General features: G+C 43.9%; 1 long non-coding RNA gene across 5 annotated transcripts; it reads right to left on the bottom strand.

Annotated features, from left to right (window-relative positions):
• Positions 1 to 4,650: 4,650 nt before the first annotated feature.
• Positions 4,651 to 8,691, bottom strand: LOC136520603 (uncharacterized). Of its 5 annotated transcripts, none has more exons than XR_010775303.1 (5): positions 8,077 to 8,691; positions 6,978 to 7,705; positions 5,687 to 5,781; positions 5,216 to 5,588; positions 4,651 to 5,137 (listed from the first exon to the last, which is right to left on the bottom strand). It is a non-coding gene; the product is annotated as an uncharacterized lncRNA (long non-coding RNA). The 5 variants fall into 5 exon arrangements; XR_010775306.1 differs by having other exon boundaries at positions 4,651 to 5,301; positions 5,369 to 5,588; XR_010775304.1 differs by having other exon boundaries at positions 4,651 to 5,588; positions 6,978 to 7,072; positions 7,602 to 7,705.
• Positions 8,692 to 8,960: the final 269 nt, after the last annotated feature.

The following is an 8,960-nucleotide window of genomic DNA, read 5'->3' as shown; positions in this document are numbered from 1 at the left end:
CTCAAAGTAAACATAGGGTGTGCCAAAAAAGAATGGTGACAGCCCACTCCAGCGACACTTGGATATGATTTTCTTCCCAATACCTCTCAAACCCACAACAAATGCTCTAGGATAATGTTCTCCATGCTTTGGCTTCTATCCATAATATAAGACTATGGAAATTGCCTAATGACCTTTTTGCTTCCTACCCTGCATTTTTGAATAACTACGGTGCAAGTCTCATATGCTCTATGCCACCTTTTTATTTTACCATCCGGTGGAATGCGTTTATAGAGTACTCAACTGAATTATTGCAGTTATACCCAACATGATTTGTGCTAGATATAGACATGGTCTTAAAAATTCTAGATCACATTTTTATGAATCATCAAGAGAGGTCAGGGATGCCCCCTACTATATATTACTATGTATAGAGTTCAGAAGTAATAAATGAACTCAACAAACACAGAAAATAGACAGCTACAACTACAACTTTGCCTCCTAGTACACATGCAGCTAGACCTCATCATTGCAGAAAAAAGCTAACAATTTAGCAAAATTACATCAAAGATAACTATGAATTAAACTAAATCAACAATTGTAAGTACAGTTGAACTATACTGTAAACTACGAGCAATCACAACTGAGCATGATAGCTACGAGCTACTACAGATAAAGTATGGAAGGACCGAAAATCAATTCAGATAAACAGAGAAGACAAAACAATATTGACACTGACTATAACTCGTATATAAGGAAAAATATAGCTACTGTCAAACCAATTAAATTAAACAGATCACAAAAAAGCATCATCAGAGACATTGAAACTGTAGGAACCAAGCTCAATTTGGCATAAAGCGAATTGCCCACTGCATCTTAACCAAAAAATAACTAAAAATCAATTGAGATTTACAGTTAAGCAAGTCCATGATAACAATGGCACACCTGAGCAAACCTCCACTAACAAAAATTAACTAAAATACAAATACATAGAAGATGGAAAATGTTCGAAGTATGCCACAATATCGAACAGAGTTCATCAGCTACAAAAACCCAAAAACTTATCCATCATTCATAAAGACTAACTACTACAATCACTCATGATCCATCTATATAGATTCAAAGACAACTACACAAAGAGGACATGGTTTTAGCAACCTATGACTAAACATAAACTGGATCTACGAAAATTAGAAAACAAACACTACAATCATTCAGGATCCATCTATATAGATTCAAAAACAACTACAGAAAGATCACATGGTTTTAGCAACCAATGACTAAATATAAACCATATCTGCAAAAATTAGAAAACAGACTAAATAAACAACTCACCGCACAAACTAATGAGCAATGTAGAAGAACTACGACTCCAGCTCAGGCCCAGACTCCGCCTTCGCCTCCACCTCCGAATCAGGCACGAGCAACTCAGGATCAGCCACGGGGTCGACCTCCCTACTACACTTCGACTTCAGCCAGCGCCTCTGCCTATATGCAAATAACAGGGAAAAAATCAAAAAAAAACAAGAACAAATAACGGGGGGAAACTAATCGAACAGGTCTACATCTAAATCATTAACAAAGCGCAAAAAAGTAGTCACCAACGACGGCGAAACAACGACGGCAAGCAAATCCGACGCGGGTCTTCACAGAAAGGGTGAATCGCCGAAACACGGATGAAAATCCAGTCAAAAACAAGTAGAGAACGAGGAGATCTACAACCTCAGATAAAAAACCGCACAAAAACCAGATCTAGACTATAGAACAACCACGAACACAGCGATGACCAAAAACATGGGCCAAGCGGCGATGACGCAGCGACCGCCACGCCGCGGGGCGCGGCAACGAGCGCGGCGGGCACGGAGGAGTCCGAGGCTCTGACGCAGCGCGGCGGCAACGAGGATGGACACGAGCGGCGCGGACGGCGCCCCCGCGGGTGCTCCAACAAACAACATTCAGTAGGACGCTCGTCGGAGACGGTCGGGAAAACAACATTCAGAAGAAAGGGGGCAAACCAAAACGCACTGACTGACGCCAAAAACTACACCCTAGCATCCATGGAAACTGAAAGACAAGAAGGGAAAGGAGAGAACTTACCTCGATGAACCCTAGAAATCGCCGGTGGGCCGCCCAAGGAGAGCGGCGCATCGCCTGGAGTCGCCTGGAAGAAGCCGAAACGAAATGGAAATGGAGAGTGTGGGGTGTGTGTGTGTGGGGGGGGGGGGGGGGACGGACGCCACTGAATCGGGCGCGACTCCCAAAAAATCAAAGCTATACGTCGACAGTTAGGGTCCACAGGTCAGAGAAACAAAGACAGATCCGACGCGCGCCGAGACGCAGCAGACCCAGCAGACGCACGAGACGCACATCGAACGACCAGCAGACGCACGTGAGATGGATCCGACGGACAGAAAATCTATGTGCCAACGAACCAAGAAACACACGTGTGTTGTATAGCATTACTAAAAGAGAAAAGGAGCGACGGAGGGTCGATGGATATGGTTTTGAATAGTTGATTGACGACCGACGACGATTGCTGATCGATCTCGGTGCTGCTGCTAACCACAGTCGTACGACGTCCTCAATCCGTCAATCGACAATCGTCCAACAAGGCAACAACTCTCAACGAACGTACGGTCAACACCCTTGGACCAGCGCAAGCGGCATGCTCTGCACGGCACTGCTGCGCGCTCCCGTTCGGCCCGGCGTTGCTTTCGAACGCGACGCCAACACCCTTGGACCATGTGTCGTCGTGTGTGTACGTATTTCCGTCGCCATCCGTCGGACCTAGCTCCCAGCTCTCATCCATGGCTACAAAAAGAGTGACTAGCGAGCTAGATACCTAGCTTGCTAGCTCGATCGGTCGTTCGAGGATCGGAGTTAAACTTTGCATACCACTTGCGTCACATACATCCTCGACTTGTCATGATCTCAACAGTTCTGACGATGTCCACACATTCTCCCCGAGTTGAATCACCTCTTCCGCTCATCGCGATCGGGAGGGCGGCTTTGCTTTGGCCGCGCGCGCTCGAGGGTGGCTACGGCGGAGCATAAGACAGGCATGGCTCGACAGGGCCCTGTTTTACAATGTTCCAAGATTACAACAAAGCGGTCGTGGTTTTTTATTCTACATACCACGCTGGTTTCCCTCGTTTGGAGACCATTTGGGGGGATCGCTATCTATCACTGACTGAATGCGAAATGAACATGAACTGAAAAGGAGTCACCGCGCGTGCGCCATTAGCTAGCTACTCGCACTGCCTATAGCTAGCTCCAAGCTATTCGCAGCAAGAGGGAGAGTAGTGAGTGAATGAGTGACAACCGTGAGAAGCCTTATCTCAATGAAAATTGAAAATACACGAGCGTCGTCCAGCCGATCCAGAGAGCAATTTCGATCCCGTTCGTATATCCAACGTCACAAGAAAACCTTTTGGCAACATTAATTAATAAAGCCGGGGCGATGATGCATGTGGAGTTGCTTTTCTAAGTTGAGAAAGTGAACCTATGCAAGAACTTAACGCGCTCTTGATTAAAAGCAAGTTAGAGTGGTGGATCGTAATAAAAATAAAGAAGAAAGGAATTAAAGGCTAGGATCTGTTTCATATAGTCCCCGTGTCGGTTACCTAACAGAGGCAAGCTAGCTGGATCAACATGCAGCTGCAGGCTGCAGCTCGATAATACATAGTGCTAGCTATATAAATCTTTCCGTTGCAAGTTCTCCGGGTGCGCCCCTTTATTTGCCATGGCAATTAGTCCTTTGGCAGACAAATCATTCTGGTTGTTGGCAGCAGGGGAAGCCAAATAAAGTTCGTTCCGATCCAACGAATTATTCTGATTCCTATAGCTTCCGTCCCATCGTTGTCGTTGCATGTCACACTCGAAATTATAAAGGGTGACGACAAACTCAAATAAATCCACACATTCTGTCACTCTGAGTCGATGGAAAAAAAAAACTTGAGTTCCATTATTTTCGTATAGCTACGAAGCAAGTCCAAGTCCACCTAGCGCACTTGGTCACTGGGCCAGCTCAGCTCAGATTCACTGGGCCGCTGGGCTTTTAACCCCCTTCTCTTTCCTTCCTTCTCCCTTCTTACGCATCTCCATTCCATGTCTAATATTCTCCTAGGTAGCCTGTCCGTGCGTTGCTATGGAACAACTAAATTTTTACATTAAAAACACACGGATCGCACGATATACAATCACATAGACAAAACGTACTTTGATATACTTTGTGTTTTTTTATGTCAATTGATTGGAGTAGTCATTCAGACGGTTGCACCCACAATTTCTTTACATCTTTTTATTTATCTCTTTGTGTGCGCTTACTCAGACTATGTTTCACCGACCGTCGGTTCATTTGTTGCTTCAATATGCTCTTGAGTTTGGGTGTTGCGTCGTTGCTCATTTGTTAAATTCCTCCTATGGAATTTTTTATATGTCCATACATTACAATGAAAAAACACCATGACAATTAAAGTTTAAACATGTGTTGTATCATTAGAGCACGATCTAACATTGTGTTTATAGCCAAAACTGTTACTCATCACGCATGAACAATTAGCACAAAGCACGAAATCACGGTGAACTTGTCACTCAAAACCAAAAAGATCCACACAAGATTCTTGTTATCTGGTATGTATTCTCATAAAGTAGTACAAGCACAGATTTGCAATATTTTTCAAGAAATTCTTCAGATCAAACAATATTAACGCAATCAAATTATTCTTCTTTCCAGAACCAATTCTCTGTTGAGGTAATTAATGATTACAAAGAAAAAAAAGATGATGGCGTTCAGAAAACTAGTGCGCAACAAGAATCAATGAATATTGGCTCCGGATCTTGAGGCTGTGGCCCGGTTTTCTTCTGTGCTTCAAGTGCTGAGGCTATTCGTGGCTGCCATCGTATGGGACCTAGGGAGCCCACAACTAATATCCCTTTTCAGTTAATAAAGCTTCAATTTTAACAATGTTGACCAGCTCCAAACTCGAGACTGATCGAGCCTAGCTCCTCCTTGACGTCGTCAAACCTCACCATTACCACTGGAACCTGATAACTTACAATGTTCTAACCATAAGCAAAGTGAAAAACAAATGCTTACCTCGTAGAAGCGTTGCAGCCATAGCAAATGCAGGTAAGCAACTGATCTAGATAACCTTATCTGAAACAACAAACTGAAACAATTAAGAAGATGCCAAGAGAGAAGAAAGATATCCAAAGCCTAAAACAAAAGCTTCACCACTGGCTTTGCTGTCGCCGACGAGCATCCGACCACCCTCGTTGTTAATCATTTTCACTGAAGCATTGATAGCCTGCAACATCCATCTATGGTCCAAAGGTCAACATCAACGACGACCTCCCAAACATGCAAAGAACATGAACAACAACTTACTCCCGTGGCATGTCAAAGAGCAGCTTGGTGATGAGTTTGAAGTTTTAGTAGTTGAGGTAGTAGATACACGTACGACCAACATACTGAGCCTGCTCGGTTGCCCTTCTTCTGCAGTCACCTGCAGCTGCTTGTTTTCTTCATGCAAAACAGTTAATGCTGGAGTGGTCGCTGCAGCAGCAGCCACAACATTCACTTCCGAGCCTAGACAACCACTCCACAACTGCACAACCAATGTCGGAAGCCTGGATGAACTAACATTCACCTACATAATTCAATGATAGCAATTCAGCTGGCCAAAAATTAAGGGGATTAAGTTACCTGTAGAACATCACTTGCAAACAAATTCCAGCTGAGCTTTATAATCGTCGTCAATGAGTGGTAATTTTGTTCTAATCCCATAAACTAACATTTACCTGCACAATTCAATGAGAACAATTAAGTTGGCCAAAAATTAAGGGGATTAAGTTACCTGTAGAATATCACTTGCAAACAAATTCCGGCTGAGCTTTATAATTATCGTTAATGAGTGGTACTTTTGTTTTCAACCCACACAACATGAAAATAAGTGAGGTGACTGCTCCTGCAAGGATTCTGTAAAAACAAATGATCCATGTTTCTGACTATTTGTGGTAGTAAAAATGGTCCAAGCCTAACAGTGTTTCCAGTTTTGTACTTCAAGGTACAAATCAGTACTATATAATATAATTTTGTCCTTTGTATATATATAATGTTGGTTGTAGTTAATTATTATACATAACTAAGTAAAAGGGTTTTTTGAGTGTTGTAGGGATTACTGATTTTAACGTGACAACAACAAATAAGCTTCAAGTGCTTTAACTATTTCTGCTCCTCTTCAAACATACTGTAAGAGTAACAAACGTTGTCATAATCAGTTGTGCATGAATCAAAGCATCTGACACTTTTGTATTTACAAAATTCTAGTGCTGAGAAAGTTTTTTAGTTTTGTTAAAATATTGTCCGACCACCTCAGTGAGGCATAGGCCGACACTCTGTCCACTGCAGTGGACAAGCGCTAGTTGCCGTGTACAAAGGCTAGGGTGCAGAGTAACGTTGGTCACAGACTAGATTTTGTTACATTGATTAACCTCCACCTCAGCAAGACGAGCAAGCTACACAGATCAGATCAAAGTTTAAGAAAAAAACAGGTAGTAATTTAATTTTGAAATACTAACACTTTAACACTGTGTTAAGGAAATATGCAAAAACCAGCAGCGTTAAAAAAAGCCATGCCCTGGCTGGGGTCATATATGTCATATGTGCAGCTTCACCAGGTCCCCATCTTGCACACAACCACTCAAATAATCAACTGCTCAGTTCAGATGCCTGTGAGGAAGAATGCCCCCACCACCACCCCAATGGCAAAAATGGAAGAAAGATACAATGAACTGATTACAAAATCGAAGTTCTTGATGCGTATTTTCCATGCAATTTTCTATGAACTTGATACTAAAAAAAGCTAAATTTTATGTCAAACCCTTAACCTAGAGCTAAGACTTCCCCATATTCTACCATTTAAAATGCCCATACAAAGACAGGATCCCTTTCTCACCCAACACCAAACACAAAAAAAAAGAATGAATTGACCAACCTGATCGCGCGGGCCAAGTCGTGGTAGTCGCCAGCCTGGTGGAGCAGTCTGAATAGTAGATATATTGATTCTTCATTCTCCAACAGTTCAATCAACTGATTTGATTAATTGGTAGCCATTCATTTGCCCAAGTCATAAAAATTGTGCACTAATATATTCACCATGAAAATGGTGCAGTCATATATGTTCCATAAAACTATGCAGCCATAAAATTGTGCAGCCATAAAACAGTCCTATATGTTTCATATATGTTCCATAAAACCAATCCAAAACACTGATCAGCTCACCTCTCATATGACTACCTTTTCTTTGCATACTCTAATACATGATTAATTTGCTTAGAACAATCCAGAATAAATGCAGTATTAACCTCTAGATGGCATACATTCTATGGTATCAGCTGGTATGCATTCTATGGAAGATGCAGCTTCTGAAGTCAATAAACGCACGTAAAATTTAAGAAGCCAGTAAATGATAAGGAATCAGCTGCTACTAAAATTGTTAGTTTATTGAGGAATGTATATTGTGTACTCTGAAAGATCTTATCTATCTTTTACCAAACTAAGTTTCTTCACATGATCCATGTCTGTTTCTCTGTAAAGCTGTGTAGAGCTGATGGCTTACCTTGTAGACATGCAAGGCCCTGATGATGCTGATGGTGAATTGGTGATGAAGGTCTCACTGCTGAGGGTTTCATCATCGCAAGAGAGGCCCCATCCCAATCCTGCCTAAATCGACAGGAAAATAGGTCCGATTAGCGATTCAGGTAGATAGCCTCAAGCCCACAACTACCAGACTTGACTAATTAAAGTTGCAAGATTAATTTTATAAGTAATTAAAAGATGCATTTGCCATTTTGCATTCACAAGCATAAGCTGTAGAAATGCACAGGATTACAATCTCTCTCTAGTATTCCAATATGAGGAGCAGGCAGCTAGCTAGGTGTATTTCTCGGAGCTCCATATTTCTCTAATCTCTGGTACGTACTTCTCAGCTAGGTACTTCTGTAATCTCTAGTATGTACTTCCCTTCTCTACTCAATACACGCACAAATGCACATGATTCAAATCAGAAAAGACCAAGTCAATCTCATTAGTACCTTTGATGCCAGGGATCTCCTCCGTCTCACGAAAAAGGGAGGAGCGACGCCGACGCGCGCGAGCCAGTTGCCACCGGAACATGACTCACCTTCCACTCCGCAGCTCCGCTATCCGGCGAGATCCAGCGCTGCCTCAACACATTCCACGCCGACGAAGGGAGGGAAGCAGGGATGACGTACGGATGCGTAGGAGGCGGAGGGAGGGGAAGAGGATGTGCTGCTACCTACGGGGGCCGAAGTGGAGGCGGGGAGTGGCGGCCACAGGTACGGTGTCGAGGGTCAACTCTACCTCCGGCGCAGATACGAGCCACGGTGCAGCAGTGGCCGCAGCCGTGGGCGTCGAGGTCGTTGTCATCGGAGGCGGAGGCCGTGGGCGTTGGGGTGGTGCGGGTGGCGGCGTGGACCTTCAGGATGGGCACCGACGACGGCGGATCTAGTGCGGGACCCGCCCGTGTGGGGATGAGGGAGGGGGGCCGCTCGCACCGGCACGCCCGCCCGCGGGGGCGCCGTCGCCTGTGCCCGCCGCCGCCTCGGGAGAGAAGGAGGGGTGCGTGGCGCGATAGCCGATAGGGTAGAGAGGGAAGAGGAGTCGGAGCGCACGTGGGGAGACCCTCGCCGTAGAGACACGCGATGTTTCTCACGGATTGCCCGTGATGTTTCCTTTTGTCTCGCGATGTTAGCGATTGTTTTGTCGTAGGCGCCGTGGTTTCCGGACGAGGGCAGGCCGTTGTATAGACGGATGAATCAAAATAAATATCGTATTAAAAAATATTTATGTTTTATTTTTTTAGTTGTAAGAGATACATGTACACATATACTTTTACACACACGGTTGTAGTTTTGGGGAAATATTTCTAGGTGAAATAATTCAAGGAATCCATAAG

This window comes from Miscanthus floridulus, chromosome 18 (genome assembly GCF_019320115.1).
Source record: "Miscanthus floridulus cultivar M001 chromosome 18, ASM1932011v1, whole genome shotgun sequence".
Taxonomy (NCBI): Eukaryota; Viridiplantae; Streptophyta; class Magnoliopsida; order Poales; family Poaceae; genus Miscanthus; species Miscanthus floridulus.
This window is presented reverse-complemented; position numbering and strand designations above follow the sequence as displayed.